Below are 21,085 nucleotides of genomic sequence, written 5' to 3' on the forward strand. Positions count from 1 at the left end.
GATGACAAAGGAGCTGCTACACAAACAAACACAGCATCAAACTCAACTCTCGCAGACGTACGGAATGCGCGTTTCGGAATGACAATTACTAGAGCTTAGCTGGGGACCTTCTCTGCCTCTTCTTCTTACTTTAATTATGCTGCATGTCTTTCAGTCAAGGCTCAGTGCTGCCCTGCATATTGTGGCACAATGCGGTACTACAATGAAGGTACGCATCTCTAACGACGGACTTGTCTATAATCAGTTAAAAAAATATTATTTTTCTAAACTTTGACCCGAGGTATATGCTAATATTTTCCCAAAGTTGGCTGGAAGGGATGTGGTCATCATAACTCTTTGACAAAAGGATTATCAAACAACAAATTGATTAACATAAAAAAAGTTAATTTTGTAAAAATCGTTCTTCAAAATCGTTCATTTTGTTAAATCACAGAAAAAAACATTCTTTACTATCGCTCATTTTGCACATTTTATGATAAACTGCTGAATTTTTCAAATATTTAATTATTAATCCGACTGTTACGTTGCAGGTCAAATTTGAAAAATAATAATAAGAATTAAAAGCTACATGTATTTTAGCGCTAATTATTAGCACTAAAATGTTCAAAGCACTTTGCTAATCACTTATTTTAATGTGAAATTGCTGAACATTGAAAATACAAATTTCAAAATCTCTTAAGAATTGTTCTTTGTTGCTCATATGTTCAATTATTGAACATTTGAAATGTTTATTTATTAAAAATCATATTTACAGACATATAAAAACGGCCGTTTTTCTCTACTTTGTTTGCGCTTGAGTTTTCAAAGCTCACTTTCAAAGAAATCTAGCCTGTGTTGTGATAGATATTATAACATTTTTAATTCTTCATTTCATATATTAACCATTGTTACACATTATTAACATTTTAATTCTTTATATTAACCTTGTCGAAATGTTTTGTGTCCTGTGCAGAGCAGATGGTGTTGATTTCGGTATAATCTGACCTTAAGCTGGGACATACTATTTAGTCTAAAAAGTTCCTTCTCAGCGCTTTGTGCGAAAACACATTTGGTCCTTGAGAACAGAATCTGTTTCGAACACGCACTCCTGACTCTGTTTTCGCCATCGCTCATGGAAAAGTACCCAGAGAGTATGTTTTGTCTACAAATGAAAGAGAGGCGGTCGGTTTTCACTATAAGAAGCCATTGTACACGCGGAAGAGACACATTTCGACGCTCTGAATCCCACCTGTTTAAGTGATGAATTAGAGGCTGTTAAATGTCCAGAGATCTCTGTTGGATTAAAAAATCTTTTTTGCAAAGGTGTTTTTTCTTACATTAAATCTGTCTTCAAATTTTGGAACACGCAAAGAGGACAAATAATTTTATTCCTCTTTCAGTTGACGCACTTCGCTTGCTCGCCAACTTCTTGCCAATAGCGAGCGTCGACTGTACTAATGACTCGGGACCACACAGCTCTTAATCAATAAAGCAATCAATCAGGCTTGTTGTTCTTTTTGTCCATTCTTGCTAAACACACAGCACTCCAGAGAGGCAATAAAGTCCACCCTAACACGCACTTTAACGCTCACTTAACATCGTAAACGCCATCGGGACCCGGGGCCTTACAGTAGAATCAAACAAAAAAAACGCACAATTGGGCCCGTAAAAAACGCATGAACGCTCGCTAGCAGCCGATGCATTGTGGGACGGCTCGGGACAGATGGAGATAGACCGAGAGCTCCCTAATTAGTGCGGGCGGGCGGGCGGGCGGGCGGGCGGGCGGGGGGGTGCAACAGATGGGGAAGAGGCAAGCCCGCAAAATGTGCAGCACAGGAACGCCACTACCAGTGTGTGTGTGTGTGTTTGTGTGTGCGTGCGTGATAAGCACATTGGTCCCCCGGGTGAGCGCCTGAGTGATCTAACAGGGGCAATTAATTTGTTTTATATTCCCGTTAAGACCTGCGAGCGCCGACAAAAAGGGGGGACGCGCCGCTCCTCGGGGACTTCTGAATGCGCTCTGATACAAACGCGACCCACAGGGGACGCCAGCAATCAGCACGTCCACGCCGCTGCCGAGCCAAAACCTGTCAAACGGGGCCACAATAATAACGGGTAGAGGTGACCCACTTATTTAAGGCAGGGGTGCAAAAACTTTTTGGGTACGAGAAGAAATAGTTCCAAGACGTGACTGCTGCCTAAAACCCAAAAGGTCAAATATGCTCATGTTTATGAGGATGCGTTTTTTCAAGGAGAATCTTTGTCAAGAAGACACTGAGAATTTGTAGGGCCATTTTTGAAAGACTTTTAACTCATTCACTGCCATTGACGGCTCTAGACGTCAAAAGATCTATTTTTAAGAGTGAATGACTTTTAAAGACCTTTCGAATGAAGAAATCTTTTAGCATCTATTTAAGGCAATTTTGATCAAATGTAAGACTTTGTATCAACTGCAAGAGCTTTTCTCAACCCTTTATAATTAAATGTAAGACTTTTTGGCAGCGATGGGCGAACACTGATACCAGATATCAGTATTGGGCCAATACTTGGCCTTATTTCTAGGTATCAATGCTAGTATCGGCTGCCCTCTAGTTAACGTTTTACAATCAGGAACTACAAAACGAGACATTGCAATAAAAAAAATAAAAAAAATTGCCATTCATTTCATGCAATTTTAAGGAAAAAGCTATGGATTTTTTTTTATATTTTATATTACGTATCAAAAGTACTAGTGCTGTTGGTACTTGGTATCAGTGACCACTCAATAGTTGAGTATTGGTACTGGTATAGGTCCGGAACAAAACTGGTATCGAACAGTCCTAATTTTTTGGGCATTATAAAATGTCAGATGTTTTAGTGAAATTTTGAACAAATCGAAGACTTTTTAGGACATTTTAAAGCCACTTTGCAAAAGTTCATGATTTAAAAGGAAATGTTCTCATTGTAATTTACATTTTTTGGACCGTTTAAAGCCTAGTGTGATCAGCTCTAAGACAGAGATGGTTTCCCGCACAAACACAGATTTTTAGGTCTGAAGTATTGAACATGTTTTTGTGGCATTTTGGGGGGGATTTCTTCTTTTGACTTTGAACATTTTCTTTTCTGCCTCTTTTATTGAATTTTTTTTGCAATTTCATGGACGTTTTATGGTAATTCTGATTTCCCTCTTCCTTTTTGGACATTTTATGTCACTTTTTAGACATTTAAGTATCTTTAAAAAACTTTTCACTAACAATCAACTTTCGTCTCTCTTTTATTGACAATGTAAAAATTTGGACTCTGACATTTTTTGATTGTTTAATTCTTTTTTTATTTATTTAATCACGAATTCATTTAAAAAATATTTTATACATATATTTAGTACAAATAAAATGTTTAAAAAAAAATAAAAAATTTCTACAAAAAAAAATTGATCCTCAAGAGAGCCACAGAAGACACCTGTCTTAGAAAAATCTCTTAAGACATAAGATTCTCGGGTGTATGACGTCTTTGGTCGGAAAGTGGCAAAATCGGGAGGAAAAAAAAGCCAAATTGTCTTTATATGTGTACCCGACCTAAGTCAAGGTACCACTGCGGAATTCTAGTCAGCCGTAACTGTTTGGACTGATTTTCCATGTCCGAAAAGGCACAGTCACGTTCCCAAACAGTGCACACGAGACAATGGACGCGTAAAGAGCAATTTTCTGCCCATCCGTGACATCCTGAGAGCATCGGGCTGCGGATCATTCCCACGCTCGCGCCGCGTCTGCCCTTTTGTTCCAGCCCGAGCGTATCTCCCGGGCCGCGCCACTCTTATCGGCCGGAGCAGCCCGGTTCTGTTCCAATTAGAGCGCCAACGACGCCAACAAAGACCACGCCCACCTCCGTCCTTCCAACTGCGCGTATGTGAAAGGAGCCCCTTTTTCCTCCCCTCCTCGTGGGCCCGGGATGCCGACGCTCTCCAGAGGACCATTTGGGGGTCCCCTCTTCCCGGCGAGGACTCTCAGGAGAGCAATAGGACTGAGAGTCGGATAGAGGAGGCGTTAATGAGATGGCGGAGGGTGTGAGAATGGCCTCGGTGCATGCTGGGAAACCAGTTGAGTCGGAATGCTTGATTGGTGGGATGAAAAGAGAAATTGGAAGGGAAATTTGCAATCGTGCCACTGGCACGGAGTGATTTCATTCATTTACTCTTTTGGATGTTTGGAGGGCTAAAATTCATGTCAAGTATGGTCAAAGATATTCCATTTTGAGACTCTTTCTTTTATTTCCTATTTATTCAAATTGAGTTGTGGGCCGGCGCCTCCGCCGGAGTCGCTGTCTCGGTGAGCCTGGAACCAACCTAGCTGATGACAATCATGCTAATGTTAGCCGAGTTTGGCAGCTATCATACGACAAAGCTCTTGAGCACACACACAAACAAACAAACACCCCGAGATTAAAATCTGTCCCGGCTACCACTTTGATGAGCCAAGGAGCCGAGAGTCTGGCTGCTGGATTAAGTTGCTTCAACTAGATTTTCACACACACCAATTTACAGGGTTAGTGTGTGCCCCTTAGAGAGGGATCAGGGAGTGCCCCCCCCACCCCCCCACCCCCGCCTCATCCATTTCCATTGAGTGACCTAAAGAAAGGGCCAGGCCACAATGGTGAAGAAAGCACCTTGGAGATTAGGCGGCCTATACAAACAGCGGACGGTCACGCGAGAGCGGCTTCCCGAACTCGATTCCGTCCCGCCGCACGTGGAAGGCGACACCGGCGGGCCAATCGGTGGCGAAGAAAGGGATCGGGTGCCTTCCCGAGGCCTTGATTAGCGTCGGATGGCGCTGATTAGCGCATGCTAATGATACAATTACGGTGGCGTGCTCACAAGCTGTGCTCCTCCACAATAAAAGCCGATTTTTATCTTGACAGCCTGCGTCTGTGGGGGGACGCGCAAACGGTACGTTTATTCATTTTGCTTTCAATAATGTATTATTTTGATTGTTTTATTATGTTCGTTTCACTCTTATCGGTCACTCTGTTGTTTTACTTTTTATTTTGATTCATCCATTTGTTATTTTATGTGCAATTATTTTTTTATTTCAAAGTTAAAGGAACTTTAAATTAACGCGCTAATTTTGACACCCCTAATACGTGTGTGTGTGTGTGTGTGTGTGTGTGTGTATATATATATATATATATATATATATATATATATATATAAATTTGTAATCGTAGTTATATGAATATTTATCATAACATTTAAAGAATTTTAACAGAAGAAATAATGGCTTTGTTGGCTCTCTAAATGGCTTTCTAGTGATTAATCTTGTTCCCCCCCCCCCAAAAAAAAAAATATATATAGTATATGTTTCGCATGCATTTCCCCATACCTCAATACAGTAGGCCAAAATTGTAACAATCACAAAAAAAAAAAAAAAAAAACGACTTGGGGGTCAAAGTTCATTCTTGTTACATGTATCATTAGCATAGAATGGATGGTGGGTTCAAGTGATTTTGAACAACGCTGGTCTGGCGTACTTCTTCCGAGCACAAAGAGCTTCATCTCCTCGTCATCTCACGTGTGTTTACTGATGCAATCGCGGGGAAGCTTAAATCACAAATCCGCCCCCCAATACCCCCCCACCCCCAACCCCCGCCACCTTCGCTTCAGGCCCATCATCATGATGAGACAAGTGGCACACTTTATCACTCTCATCAGCCGCGCCGTCCAAAATAGAGAGAAAAAGCCCCGTCACATCAGTTACATTACGGGACGTTCGGCGCGGCGATAAGATGGCGGCGGGCCGATAGCGGCAACTTGCCCCGCGCTGCAGTGATAAGAGCAGCTCACTGTGCACGCACAGGAAGTCGTGAAAACCTCCTGCTTTTTGGGCCCGCCTAATCTTACTAAAATCTCGTTAGAACGAGTAACCCGTGATTCTTAAGATTTTGTGTTACATTTACTTAGGAGTTGAACTTGTTCCGGAATCAACCCTTTGCAGTGTCATGAATGGAATTGTCATCCATTTTGTTCCATTCTGCTTCTGAGCTCTACTGGGAAAGATGCTAATTCTGTTAGCCCATCGATAGCATTTCACGTTATATGTTAGAATGAAGCTCGTGGATTTATATTTGCTCATTTCCATTTGTGTGTCTACGGCGTTTCCATTTCTAACTGTTAGCATTAAGCTAGCAGAATTTTTCTGTCCATCTGTGACGTCCTGACTTCTTTTACCAACATTATGGTGTTTAAAAATACAATGTGGAATTTTCTTTTGTTTTGTGAGTTACGCTTACAGTAAAGTGGAAGTAGTAAACTTTTTTTCTCTTTGCTTATAAGCAAAGGTTCAATTGAGAAAATAATGTTGGGAATTTGCATTTTCCGCGTCTTCACCAGTAAATGTTCAGCGCTTATGAGACCCAAACCAGTTTGGACCTGTTCTGCCTGCCCACGTACACCAAACGCCGCAAAAAGACGCACACGCTGGCGCACTTTTAGGTGCCGGCATTCTTCCAAACATCACCTCGAGTTGCGGCTGGTTTCTCGGGAACCGCATTCCGTCTTTTTTCCACTTGCTACTTCCTGTTAGATGACGCTGCTTAGTGGAAGGGTTGCTTTGAGCACACACGCTAAATGATGCACACACACAAACACACACACACACACAAAAGAGTTGCCAGGCTATGACATCATTCAATGATGTCATCCTATTTAGATAGACGATGACGTTTGACGTAAAAAAAAAAGAAAAAAAGAAAAACGTTTTTTAAGTTACATTTTATTTTAAATAATAAATTAATTTATTATATGATCATTTATTAATTAATTTCATAATACATTACCCAATTAGATACATATATTAATGAAAAAAACACAAATACATACAAAATATATAGCAGTTTATTCTCATTAAATAATTATTAATATTAGCTAAAACAGTTAAAATAGCTCAAATAAATATTTTAATTAACCAATTTCCGGGAAAAAACTGCTAAATGATTGCAACAAAAATTCAAGGACTTTGAAATGTGCACTGGAGGCAAAAAGCGGCTCGGAAGGGCACCGCAGCGAGACGAGATCAAGTCAAATCTTGCCTTGCTGTGTTGCGCCACTTTAGGAATGCGCGCGTTGTGAGAAGTTTGTCCCGTTGCAGCTTGAGGGGGGGGGGGGAACTCACACGCGACACTCGGGACGTGTGTCAGCACTGCTGCATTCTGGGTCATTAAATGCCTGCTCTGTAAACCACAGTCATATATAAAAATGAAAGCTACATAATGTGCCGGGCGGCCAGACGCATGCCAAGTAGCCGTCCCCCCGTGCACTCTGGTTCACCTCTCGCTGTGAGTTACGGGCATGACTCACCTTGCACACGTGTGCGCTCTGATGGGAGCGCGCAGGTGTGCGTGCGTGTGCGGTTTGCAAATGGAAATGAAAGGTGCAATGAATACTTCTTGTACAAGTGCTTCCAATTTGGTAGCACTCTAGAAAAAAAATCTAGAGGACATGAATGTATTTGCAGCCGTTTTTGTGGGGATTTTCATGATAGACGTGTCTAGCAAATTTCTTGTTGCTAAGTCGAAGTAGCTGCAGGGGCTGAATTTCCCAAAACTCCTCCAGCAGCAGATGGAGATGGCTTATGGCTTCGAGGTCTGAATTTTCAAAAAAAATTCTTAGGACGCAACCAAACGAATTTTGCTCGTCAACCCTGTTTTTGAGTATGAAGGAGTTATTTGGCTCAAGAATAATAATAATAACGAAGCACGTTCAAGGAAGCCTATGCAGTGCATGCTCGGGGCCCGAATGAAGAGTGTTAATGTTCCGAGGAGCCCTGCAGCGGAAAGAACAAAGGAATCCCGCTTGTATTGGAACACACACATTCCCGCCCACCTACAATAAGGGCCCCCGCCCCCGCGCTCGTTCAAATGACTGCGTTGGCCCTCAGATGTAATCTCAGCGTAAAATGTTGCTAGTGAAGCCATGCGTCCACACACCCACGCACCTGTGCCCAAAACCACACCCCTTTACACCTGTCACCGCCAAGCGCAAAGGAAGTGGGGGGGGGTGCAGTGGTCAGGTTCTAACTTGTGTGACCCTCCGGTAGTCCCAACCCAAAGCCCAACACCGCCGCCACCCATACACAACACCACCACTCTATCGCCATCAATGGAGCTTTAAATGAAAGCTATTATCCAGTCGCGCTACCTCCAAAAACGGAGGTCCCAGGAGGGGTTCATTTGGGGGCAAGGGCGTGGTGTCCATTACGGGTCTTCAGCCCAGTGTTGAAGTAGGAGGGGCGCATCCATTACGGCTCAGGGGGATGTAATGTCCAGATGGCCAGGTGCTCTGGAGAAGCCCCCCCCCGCACCACTTTGCAACAATCGACGCCCTTCATGGCCTGCCCCAACTGGACCCCGACCCCCGCCGAGCTCCGGACCCGCCAGTCACAGCGGAGCGCTCAAGCGAAGACGAGGCGGGAGGCCACTCGCTTCGTGGAAACTTCTCGGAATGCTAAGGGCTAATCGACTGCAGCGTCATCAAAATCAAGTTCCAATTTAGGGCGAAAAACGTTTTTTTTCAATTGCAATTGTTTGTTGAGCACTTCCGAAAAAAACACAAGATGCTGCCAAAGCCTCGTCTAAACAGGAAAGTTGTACAGTAATTGGCGTCAAGGAAGTACCCATGCTATATGACAGTTCATCTTTTGCGCCCTGAATTTATCTTGTATTTCTGAGCCACAGTTTCTGATGCGTTTTTACAGTCTACAGGCAAATCCCACAATGAGCACAGCAAACTGTTCAAATGAATAACGGACAATTAGGCACACTGCATTATTAGGCGCGATATCCATGTCTATTAAAAAAAAATTAAAAAAACATACATAAGGCGCATCAGGTTATGAGGTGCACAAATGTGTACGTGGCTCTGCATACTTCCAAATATATTTACAAGAATCACGATTCTCATTTAGTACGGTTCAGAATCGATTTTAAATGTCCCAAAATCAATTTTATTTAACTTATTTTACACCGTCTTGTCTTTGTCTGTGTGCGCCATTATTTGGAGCGCTGTTCATGTTGTATCCAATTTGCCCACTTGGGGGCAGTGTGGTTCCACGCTCACTCACATTTCAATGCGCCAAATATGTTTTATGACAAATGAAGGCGAAAAGACACACAGGGAGAAGCACGCTGCCCCCAGGGATGGGGTGGAGGGGGCGGGTGGGGGGTGTACGGAGGGGCTGACAAGTGCACATCTAGGATTACTGCTCTTTTCATTGTGAAGGTGCAAATCCAACGAGGGGCCTCTAAAGTGGACGCGCTGCTCGCTTCATTCAATCTCCCAAAGTTGTGAGTGGCATGTCAACACGTGTGATTTATGGCCGCACTTGTCATAAAGTGTCCATTTAGTGGGACGGACAGCCGTCAACACTCACACACGCACTGCTAGGAGTTAGTAAACACACAGGAGGGGGTCCAAGGGAGGAATTTTGACACCATTTTCATGACCATGTCACGCGTTTTGACCTTGTAGAATTTATTCTTGTTAATATAATCTCATTTAGTTTCAGTAGAAGGATTTTTCTTTCTTTTTTTTTTTAAGTCAACGTTGTTCCTCTCTCCCTGTGATAATGTACGATGGCTTTGTTCGTGTGTGTGTAGTTGTGAGGGCGGCAGTTACATAAGCCAGATGATAACGGTCCGTTTGCGTTTACGTATATGACCTCGCCTAAGGAGAAATAGACACACAAGTCTTCTTATTTCTCCCCTTGCATGCAAATTCTTCATCATCAATTGCGCAACGGATGGATGGAAATTAAATTGTCACAGCCGCAATATCCACGCATATGTTTGTGTTAACAATATAGACGCACACTAACAGTGAAAAGCAAATACAAATAGCAGCATCGAGAATTTGAATCTAATCTGAGCAAGAGTAAAAACAGAAGATTGAGGTGTTGGTATGTGTAAAAAAAAAAATATTGACAGCAATAAGAGACAATAATTATATGCACACATGTACAGTGTAGGAAACTGCTGATATGCATGTATCACAAAAAATAAAAAAATCAAGAGCAAAGGTAGACTTACCACTCCTGAATTGAACTTTTTTTTTTTTCCAACTGCCCCTCAGCAAGACTGCAAGGCAACACCAAACTGAGAACATGAGAGGAAAACACAGTATGGTCAGTTGTGACTGCCACACTCGAGCATCAATGTTAAACTAATCATTGAAATTCACATTTTAATGTTGCATCTTCACACTCATTAAAGTCGACAAAATCCTGCCAAAACGCCAGCTACAATCAAAAAAAACAAATACGCACCTGTTGTGATGAACTGTCACTTATTTTTTCTAAACTTATCTGTCACCTTTTCTGTATAAAACAAACGAACTGTCACTTCCGGGTGGGATCGTGATAGGCGCTGTGATTGGCCTGAATTCTTCTTCGCTTGTTTTGGGGCTTTTGCTCGCTACTGCCCCACAGTGTGAGACTCCTTGGGTTACTGCATGTGCACAGTTGAAAGTCGTTTTTATCTTTCTGTACTAAACTTGCATATTTATGTTTCTGTTTTTACTTTTACTCCCAAATGAAAACAAATATCTGTCATTTCTGCTACTGTATTGTATCTTTTTTCAAACCTGGCGGCTTACAGTATCTGGAATGAATGCTCTTTTAAAAACATGGTTTCTTTCTACTACTTGAAAATAGATGGCTAATGTTTTTTGTGACTTTAATGAGCAACACAAGATGTGGAGCATTGGGAAAGATGATGGAGATGGATGTGATAAGGCATAAAGGAAGAGACGACATGACGACGTGAAGAAGAAGAAGATTGATGGCGGCCTTGCCTCTCTTTCCTCGCCCCAGGGCCGCTGCGCTCGCTGCGCTCGCTGTGCTCGCTGCGGCGTGTCCGGACCGGCTCCAGGCGTTTCCAGGTAAAACTGGTCACCCGAGTCTTCGCCTTCATCTTCAACCGCCCTTTCGCTCACCTGCCCCCAGGATGCCCCCACCCCCACATTACATTACACTGCAGTCCCCTCCCTCTATCTGGCCCAACAAGAACAACAGTCGAGTTGACACAAAACCGACTTCATGCTGCCAAACAACTTTCTGGATTTGTTGTCGTTGCCAACAAATGAAAGAAAATGTCAACTTTGGTGGGTAAGCTGGCAAATGCGCTCACGTGACTTTGCCAGGAGCCAAAAGGAGCGAGAAGGAAGGAGGAAGCTGCTTTGCGCTGACATGGCCGAGCAGCCGAGAGTGACTGAGCTACAACGTCAACACAATGGAGGCTCCAAAACTAAAACCCCACCAAGCGACCTCGCTGGCTACTTTTTATCGTCGCTGGAGCAACAAGACAAGGCTAAGCAGCGATTGGAGGACAATTAGGCAACAGTTTTTGTAAAAAAATAAAAATAAAAACAAGTCAAACATAAACATACGGACTGGAAAAACTTTAAATGTTTGGTCTTAATTAATATTTTTTTCTTTACCTGAATTTCAATGGAAAACTAATTAATTAGTTGTTTTTTTTTTATGTTAGCCTCTTAGCATAATTGCCCAAGTCATTTCGATATCAATACAAAACACCAATATGCTTGCGAATAATTGTATCTTTTCTTGTTTTCAGAAAACATTCTATTAGGCTAACAATAATATATTTTACTTGCCATTGTCTAAAAACGTCGACTGTTTTTCCAAAAGTACTGCTGAATAAAAAAATTATAATTAGATTCAATGTTATTAAAATACTAATTTAACTTTAGCATTAAAGCTTCTCTTTGTAACAATTTGCCCAAAAATATCTTTACAATAGCCTTTTTATTTGACCGGAACATCTTCTAATTAGTACGTTAACACCTTGGATTCAGGTTCGAATTTCCCTGTCAGCGGATGTGACGACGTGTGCGCATCGTGTACGTGAAGAAGGACGTGCGCAGTTTCATTTATCGGCCGCAGGTGGCAGTAGCGATTCAAAATTGGATTTTCTGTGTTCAGCAGTTTTATTACAACTATAGAAGTCGGGTTTCAAAACAATAATAACGATCGACATTTTGCTCAAGAGTTCATGTTTTTTAGCTACATCATTTGTAGAAATCATATGAGTGACTGAACTGAGTTGTTTTGACTGACCCCACTACACCATCCAAGCTGAAAACAGACAAAGAATAAATAAATAAATGAGGCAATTAGCCCGACGATGTTTTTGGGTTGTTTGTTATTTAGCTGAGTCATGCAGCTCAATTGTACGTATGCTAAGTGACCGCTTCAGAACAAAATTACTATTATTTAAAATCAGTCCGTGATAAAACACACACAAAAAATTAGCAATTGTAAGGGAGACAGATTTAAAGCTTATTTTAACTCTTTTGTTTGAAATGTAAGTTAGGAAAAAAATAGCCAGGACAACTATAATTGACATTTTCTGTATTTTCTACATGGATCATTTCAAATTTCACGGGTGAGGTCATAAAAAAAATGTCTGCCAATTGTGGACTGGCCTTTCACCAGGCCATTCCTGCTTTCGTAATTCCACTTAAATTTTCAGGGAATTGTTGGCCTTTGCCCCCCCCCAACCAGTTTGTCCACATACAGGGCCCGCCGTTGGTGCGAGGCACCTGCCGCCTCGCACTTCCTGCCGATCGGCGGGCCTTCGCGTAAACACGCCGTCTGGTTGGCCTGCAGTGTTGACAGGCGCCGCATTCCCGCTTCTCATCTGAGCTTCACCTGCTTACGCAAGCTCGCAAGCTCCCGAGCCCTTCTCACGCATTCCCCGCTTGCTCGCGGTGTTCTTTTACGCCTTCCTTCAACTATTTTTCTTCAGTTTGACACGTTGTGTTAGACATTATTAACATTTTTAATTCTTTATTTCATATATGTACATGTTGAAATGTTTTATAGATGTGTAGAGTAGGTGAAATAGTGTTGAACTCAGTATAATTTGACCTTAACCTTGTTTTTGTCTAAAATTTCCTCCTCAGTGGTTTGCGCACACACATTCTCTTCGTGAGAACAGATTTTGCCACACACATACCCTGAGAGCGCCATCACTCATGGCCACTCTAAATCCAGTTCAATTTGTTTGTGAGATATTGTTTTGGGAAGAAGTACGAAAAGTACCCTGAGAGTATATTTTGTCTAAAAAGATGAACACAGCTGCGGACTGTGTACGAAAATAATATTATGTAACATATTGTGTGAGAACCAATCTGTTTTACTTATTCATGATGGGAGGAGAATAGGTGTTCTCTTACTGATTTGGATTCTTTAAAAGCTGTATTGCGCAAAAGACGGGGCACACACGCACCCTGGAATTCCACCTTTTACGTGATGTTCATTGTTGTGTGACCGGAGAATTCTCTGTAATAAATCATCTTTGCAAGGAGTTTTTCTTACAAGAAGTCTCTCTTCAAATTTTTGGAACACGCAAAAGAGGACAAATAATTAGCCTCTAACAGTTGGAAGACCTTTATTTCCTTACAAAGATACATCATAGAATCACATACAAAGATACATATTCATGTGTGTTGTTTGGATTTTCTCACTAGGAATCCTTTTTGAGAGTGGAAATGCAGTTGTACAGAATTTTCCAACAACTGTGCGCCTGATTTGTGTGCCTTTAAAGGGCCGTGGCCTAATATAGCAGCATTGTATGTAGCAAAAATGTACAAAGAGTGGTGCCTTGAGATGCGCGTGGCTCGACTTATGACTTACTGTTTTTTGTAGACTGACATTATAACAATACTCACAGGCGTGTACTCTTTATCCTCTGCAAAGAACAACTAAACGACTGCATTCTTAAGTGTGATTTACAGTGGTTGTGAAACTCTTCTTTGTTTGTGTCTTTATGACTGTATTGTACCGCCCCCTGTGGCCAAGTCACGCACAGCAGACTTGATTTCATTATTAACATTTACATTCTGTGTAATTATGTTTCAACTCTACATTTTTAGGAAGTACAACATCGTAGCGCTATATTTTCTGGACCAGAAGTTTTTTTTTTGTTTTTTTTGGGAACCTATTTTTTTTCTTGAAGCCGCTGAGGTCGCACGAATGCCAAACTTACTCCAAAAGTGGATCCTCATTTCTATATTAACGGCACGTTGGGAAAAGCAAATATTTGTGGGTTCGAGCTGTCTCCTGACAAAGAAGTCATAATTAATCTGGGCCCATTGCCAAATATGACATCTTCTCTTCTTTTTATCTGCGGTGTTGGTTGTTAGCGGCGGGCTAGCTTGTTAGCACCACCAGTGAAAGATTGACAGCTAATAATGATGTTGATAATAATAATGATAAGAAGAGTTGGCTCGGGGCAACAACATACAGTGAAGGCCAATTACTTCTCACATTCCTCTTTTCTTTACACACATTTGGAAACGTTTGTGCCAACTTCCAGTAGAGTTTGTCAGATGCTTTATTCCAATCTTTACTTTTCTGCTTATTTCCGAATGCATTTGTGAGTGGTGTCAATTTCATCTCTTTGTGGCGCAACAGTGTGACTAATTTGCATAATCCTACGCCATACCAGCATCAGGTTTCTCCGCTTCCAAGCAGTTCTGCAACAAAAGAACCACCTCGATCAACACAAGCCAAAAGGTAAGCAGAGCTGCAGTGCTAGGAGTGTTAGCGTGCATTTCGTTGGCTCTGGGATGAAATGTTGCATGTGGTAATAAATAAATAATAAATATAAAAAAATAATTGAGATAGCAGTATAATGCCTAATGAACGAGACATAACAGAAGTTGCAAACTGTAAAGTAAACTTACGGCGTCATTGGCAGGGGTGGTCGACGGGGTGTCTTGGGTGTCAGCTTGTAGATTTCCAGACTCGCCATTGGCTAGGGTGGGATGTGGGCGGGCTCTCTCCTATGAGACAGACCCTCCCCTAAAATGAGCTAATTTCACCCAAGTAAGATAAATATGTCAAGAATTCTTGAGCGTTGGGTTATTTTAATGAATGCCACAGACATGTTGGGGGGGGGGGGGGGGGGGTGGAGTTAAGAAAAGAAAAAAGAATGACAATAGATCTCTCCTAAGCCATTCTAAGGCAAACAAACGGTTTGGTTTTGATAAGGTTAGATCGAGTGATGCAACGTTGACATTTTCGGCACAAAAAAGTCGAGCAAGTGAACTGAAACGATCCCTAGTTCAAATATTGTCCTGTTAAACTTTAAGCAGTGATTTGGATCACATGCATACGACGTGAATTCTGAACTGAAACTGGAAAAACAAAAGCAAACATGTTGTAATCAAAGCCATGGGCCGCCTCCTGCGAAAACTCTCCCAGCTCTCGCCCCGGGAAAACGAGGTGGGAAGGCAGGCCATGCCGGGATGAGGCAGGAAAAGCAAAACGAGCCTGCTCGCGTTCCCCTTTGTCTCACTTTGTCTCCATATTTTCATTTGGATCTTTCACGCCAAATCATCTCCCCGTGTTGGAAGCTTCCGCAACATTCCGACCGGAGCGCTCGAGTCCACGTCGGCGGCAAGTTGCAACGCATCTCGTGTCGGGCAAGTCAAGTCGAGAATGACGAGCGTCAGTGGCAAAAAGTTCATTCGTCTCCTAATGACGCACTGATGACTTGTTTGGATGATTTTATTCTTGAGGAAGAAGCAGTTAAGAAAATGGATGGAGGGATAGCTTATAAAGGAAAAGGAGCGTTTAGCAAAAAGTGCTGCACACTTTTTCATTTAACTTATTTGTGGAACGGAGGAGAATTAAGTAAAGAAGAAAGAAGAATGAGATGAAATGAAACGACGATAGGAAAGGCGGGAATGGTGAAAGGATGGAAGGGTGGAAAGTAGAAAAAGGAAGGAAAGGAGGAATGAAGAATTGAAAAGAAGGAAAGAGGAAGTTTGAAGGAACGGAAGAAGGAAGGATAGGAGGAAAGAAAGACAAAAAGAGAGTGAAAAAGAGAGAAAGAAAGAGAAAAAGAAAGAAAGAGAAGAAGAAAGAAAGAGAGAATGAAAGAAAAAAAGAAAGGAAGAGAGAGAGAGAGAAAGAAAGAAAAAAGAGATAAAAAGGAGAGAAAGAAGGAAAGATAAAAAGAGAGAAAGAAAGAGAAAAAGAAAGAAAGAGAAAAAGAAAGAGAGAACGAAAGAAAAAAGAAAGGAAGAGAGAGAGAGAGAGAAAGAAAGAAAAAAAGAGATAAAAAGGAGAGAAAGAAGGAAAGATAAAAAGAGAGAAAGAAAGAGAAAAAGAAAGAAAGAGAAAAAGAAAGAAAGAGAGAACGAAAGAAAAAAAGAGAAAAAAGAAAGGAAGAGAGAGAAAGAAAGAAAAAAGAGATAAAAAGGAGAGAAAGAAGGAAAGATAAAAAGAGAAAAAGAAAGATAAAAAGAAAGAAAGAGAGAAAGAAAAAAAAGAAAAAAAGAGAAAGAAAGAATGAAAGAAAGAGAAAGCTTGATTTTAAACCCTTTGCTTCCATGTCTAAAACTTTTTCCTTTTTTTTTTTAACTGTTTTGCGCTCGGAACCCTTCCCGGACCACGCGTGCGCCGGCTCGCCATTGGCCCACCCCGTCGTATTTACCCAAGCGGGCCGGCATCCGATTGGTGGACGGCCAAGACAATGGCGTGTGTCAACATCCCCGGGGCCAGTGGACGGCCGAGTGTGTCTTTTGCGCTTTTTGTTGCAAGTGTTGTTAGCGGCATGTGCGATCGCTGGCTGGCTTGGCGACTCTCACGTTCGATTCCTGAGCAAATCTCGCAACAAAAAAAGCAATCATGCGTGGCGATGTTGCTTTACAGTGTCAACAATCCCGACCCCAGCCTGGTGACCTTTGAGCCTGGTGATCCAGCTCTTGGTGGATCCAGTGGACCTTGGTGGATACGGTCCGCTTTCTAGCCTGTTAGCCTTTGAGCAAGGTTCTGCTAATATGAGACGGTTGTGGTTCCTGGTGTAGCCTGGTCACTTCTTGTGGATTTGGTCATCCGAATCCTTGATATTATTTGGTTCCTTTTTAAGATTTATTGTCTCTATAGTTCGAGTAATCTTGCTCGATATTTTCTGGTTTCTTGCCTAACCTGATAGGGGACTAAAAAACATTTTGTTACTAGCCTTGTCTTGTTAATCCTAATACTAAATTCATAAATTCATTTAAAAAAAATATATAAATAATTTGGGGCGACAGGCAATTACATTTTTTATTTGTAATTAATCGTACGACTTCACTAGTTAACTCACGATTAACTGCAAATTTTATATCTGTTCTAAAAAAAAATTAGGTTTTCATATTCTTGTTAATAAAAGTGGCAAAAAATGTTAACTAATAGAAATTAGTTCAAATGAATTTTCGACGTTTATAGCCGTCAATGGCAGTGAATTAATTTTTTTTAAGGAAGAAAACATTATTAAAAATTGGGGCGTCAGGTGATTAAAATTTTAATCGGAATTAATCGCATGACTTTACTAGTTAACTCACGATTAATCACAATTTTTATATCTGTTCTAAATGTCCAATAAAAAAAAATAGGTTTTCATACTCTTGTTAACAAAAGTGGGGGAAAAAAATTAACTAATAGAAATAGTTCCAATGTATTTTTGACGTTTTTAGCCGTCAATGGCAGTTAATGAGTTAATTGGTTTTGTAGCTAACCTAATAGTCCTTATATGCAGGGTTTTAGTAATCCTAGTTCTAGTTAGTCCCTGGTTTAAAGTTTCTAAGGTGGCCTGGTAGTCTTTGAACAAGGGCCTGCTAATACGTTTGTTCAAGACAAGCAGAGCTTGGTAGCCTTTCGTAGCCTCTGTGCTAATCCAAGTTGTTGATGGTTTCTGGTTCCTGACCAGGATTGGGGTATCCAGGTCCAGAAAGTAAAAACCCTGAAACAGTTTGTCTTTAGCCACAGGCGCTTCTACTCAACAGGTGGAGACGAGCTGATTCACCTGCCAGTGACTAAAGACAAACTGTTTCAGGGTTTTTACTTTCTGGACTTGGATTTCCCGAACCTGGTCCTGATCCATCTAGAGTTGTGGTCTAGATGTTTAGTAATCGTAGTCACAAAATTTCTACATTACTTAACTAGTTGAGAATAGTCTTTTTAGTCCTAGTTCCTGATAGTTCTTTGGTTGCTAGCATAGCCATGTAGCTTGATACTCTTTGAGCAAGGTCTCGGTAAATCCTAGTCTTTGTCGTCTTCAAGTAGCCTTTGTAGACTTGAAACTTTTTGGTGGTTAGCCTTTCCTGCTAGTAGTTGTGCCTGCAACTCTTCAGCCTCAGTGCTTTGCTAACGCGCTAATATGCTCACGTTATGTTAGCCTGTTAGCATTAGAGCACGCGGCGCTACTACATTTCTAAGCATGTTTTCTTTTCGAAGTCTAGCCGTGTAACTCCGAAATTTTCCGCCCGGGCAAAGAGGTTGTCATCCAACACGGCTAAGCGAGCAGCACCTGTCGCCGTCAATTTACGGCACCACTCGGCAGGTGGCCACGCGCCGCGCTAATCGCTGCGCTATTGTCAGCAGAGAGAGAGAGAGAGAGAGAGAGAGAGAGAGAGAGAGAGAGCGAAACAACAGTGACAGTTGTGGCCATGCAAATGTTTGGAGGGCGGCACCAGGTGAGCTAGCTGCAGTTGGGGCCCCGGGCTTGATGGCACGGGGGGCCAATCGGCAGTAAAACACACCCTGAAAGATGCCTTGTGCTTTTCTTTTCTTTTTTTAACTCATCAATCATCTTCTCCTGCCAACAAGTCAAATTTTACGACTGAAGTCATTCGGAGGATGTCAAGTTAACAAAATAACTTACTGGTAAAACTTGCTTTTATTTGATGTTTATTTGTCTTTTAAATCCACTTTTCAATCTGTAAAGTCAGTATCTAAATAAAGCTAACTGTTGTCAAAGAGATTTTTTTTGTCACAGTCATTTGAATTTACGTCAAAATAATGTTGCTTTATTTTCTGGTAGTCGTGAGGTTACTTTGAAATCTATGAAGTCAGTACAATATTATTTGTCAACTAAGTGTATGCAAATGAGCCGGCTCGTGTTCAAATCAACTTTATTTGTATGTACAACATTTGGCTGTAAGCTTTTTGGCTTGTTTTTGTTAATTGACGTTAACATTTAGCGCGCTCGTTTGGTGATCCTACACAAGGATGCGTTAAATGCCTTTTTTTTTTTTTTTTTTTTACTAAGGAAGGATATTTGATTTCCAATTTACATTTAAATAGCGACGGGACGGTCTACAAAATGGCTGGCTAGCAGATATTATGCAAGCTTCCTTTGATATAAACCCCTGCGAGCTGCATACTTTCAATCCGAAGTCTGGTTTTTGCATCAAACGGCGGTTTTCATGAATACGGCAAGCGTGCGTGCGTGCGCGCGCGTGCACGTTTATGAGGGTTTAGGCTCGTCATCGGCGAGGCCGTCCAAGAAGCCTCGGGGGCACGTCGCTAAAAGAGATAATTATCTTTTATCTTCCATGTTGTGACGGGAGATTACGGTTGAAATTTACGATTGTTACCGAGACAATGGAACGCCACACATTGCTTCGGTTTTTTTTTTTTCCAAGCCTCCCGAACAAGTGAGGGAACTCCCACAATGCCGCAGTGCTTCAGCCTTGAGGTCTTTTCCCAAACGAAGATCAAATAAAAATGTAAAAAAAAAATACGAGGATGTAATCCCGTGAATTATCTTTAATCTCCGCCATCGCGTGTCACTTGAAATCATCTTCATGTGCGATGTGTGGATTTTCAGCACACTAATGTCATTCATGAATCACATTACAGCAGAGGACGTGTTTTGGCGTCCAAGTCTACTTTTGTCCTAGCATAAATTGTGTCTGAGCGTACTTGTATCCAAGTTTATGTCCTCGTGGACTTGTCTATTCGTGTCCTCGCTTTATTTTTGGCCTCCGTAAGTGTGAGAACGCTTGTTGCTTGGCTGTAAGATGCTTATTTATTCTGAAGGGTAAATCTAAAATGAGTTTGAAATGATATTGAAATTTGCTTTCATAGTTTGGGCTTTTTTTATTTTTTTATTTCATTTAATTCATTATTAGTGTATTTTGTCAAATGGCGCGTGGTCTCGGGGTCCCCCGTCCCCGTAAACAGCGAGGCTTCGCCAACCCTGACATTCAGAGTCCGACTGGAATTTGAAATGAAGAATTCCATCCCTCCTTCAACTCCTCCTGACCCGGAGTGAAGACAGATATTCCCGAATGTCGGACCCCACGCCCGCAAATCTGTCCTCACTTAAACCTAAGAGGAAGGACAAGAAGAAAGCAAAACAATGGGGATCACACAGAGTTGAAGAGTTTGGTATTAGCGCAAAGACGGTTGGGGTCAGACGAAGGTCGTGATGTCCTGACGCGGGGCTAGAACCGACTCTTGGGACTAGAAACTTTTCTCAGGACCAAAACCTACTTCTGGAACTGAAGCTCGTCTCTGAACTGTGTACTCTCTCCTAAAACCTTCTCTCGGGATTTAAAAACTTTGCTCACAAGCGCAACTTCCTGACGTGGAGCTAGAACCGACTCTCGGGACTTAAAACATTTCTCAGAACCAAAACCGACTCCACTTCTCTCTGAACTTGTACTTTCTTCCCTTGCTAAAACCTCCTCTTGGGATTAAAAACTTTTCTGGGGAGCAGAATATCCTCACAAGACGAAAACCTACTCTTGTAACCATGGTTGGGGAATCCAGGTCCAGAGAGACCAAAACCTTGACTTGGGACTGCAAAGGTCTCACAGGAACAGAACCTCCTCTCTGTACCAGTTCCTACTCAGTGATTACAACCGACTCTCCGGGCTCAAACCTTCTAACTGGACTAAGTGTTTTTCTTAGGACCAGAACCTTCTTTCAGGACTAAAACGTTCATTCTTGGGACTAGTACCTTTTCTAAGGACAATAACCTTTTCTCAGGAGAAAAACCTCTCAGGGATAGAACCTTTTTCTTGGACTTTTGAGACTACCTTCTCCTTAGACTAAAACCGTCCCTTGGCACTAGAACATTCTCGAAAGACTAAACTTTCTATCTCGACTAGAACCTTCTCTCTTTACCAGCACCTACTTTGGGGACGAGGACCTTCACTCTGAACTCAAAGCTACTATCAGGATTTGAACCGTGGGATTAAAACATTCTATCAGGACCCAAACCTCCCATGAATCGAACCAAATTTCTTGGACTTCCCTCTGGAACTAACACCCCTCCG

The 21,085-nt window shown here is 41.8% G+C and overlaps 1 protein-coding gene across 3 annotated transcripts in view; it reads right to left on the reverse strand.

Moving 5' to 3' along the window:
• Positions 1-10,382, reverse strand: part of LOC144035331 (peroxisomal succinyl-coenzyme A thioesterase-like) — a 116,408-nt gene extending 106,026 nt beyond the window's left edge. For 2 of the 3 annotated variants that reach the window (XM_077544942.1, XM_077544937.1), the window contains exons 1-2: positions 10,269-10,382; positions 10,033-10,098 (exon numbers count right to left, since the gene is read on the reverse strand). The gene's annotated coding sequence lies outside the window, so the exon portion shown is untranslated. Of the gene's footprint in view, positions 1-10,032; positions 10,099-10,183 lie in introns of all 3 variants that reach the window. The other variant, XM_077544941.1, reaches the window with a different exon arrangement.
• Between the last annotated feature and the right edge of the window lie 10,703 nt (positions 10,383-21,085).

The sequence above is a fragment of the Vanacampus margaritifer genome, chromosome 15 (genome assembly GCF_051991255.1).
Source record: "Vanacampus margaritifer isolate UIUO_Vmar chromosome 15, RoL_Vmar_1.0, whole genome shotgun sequence".
In the NCBI taxonomy this organism is placed as follows: domain Eukaryota; kingdom Metazoa; phylum Chordata; class Actinopteri; order Syngnathiformes; family Syngnathidae; genus Vanacampus; species Vanacampus margaritifer.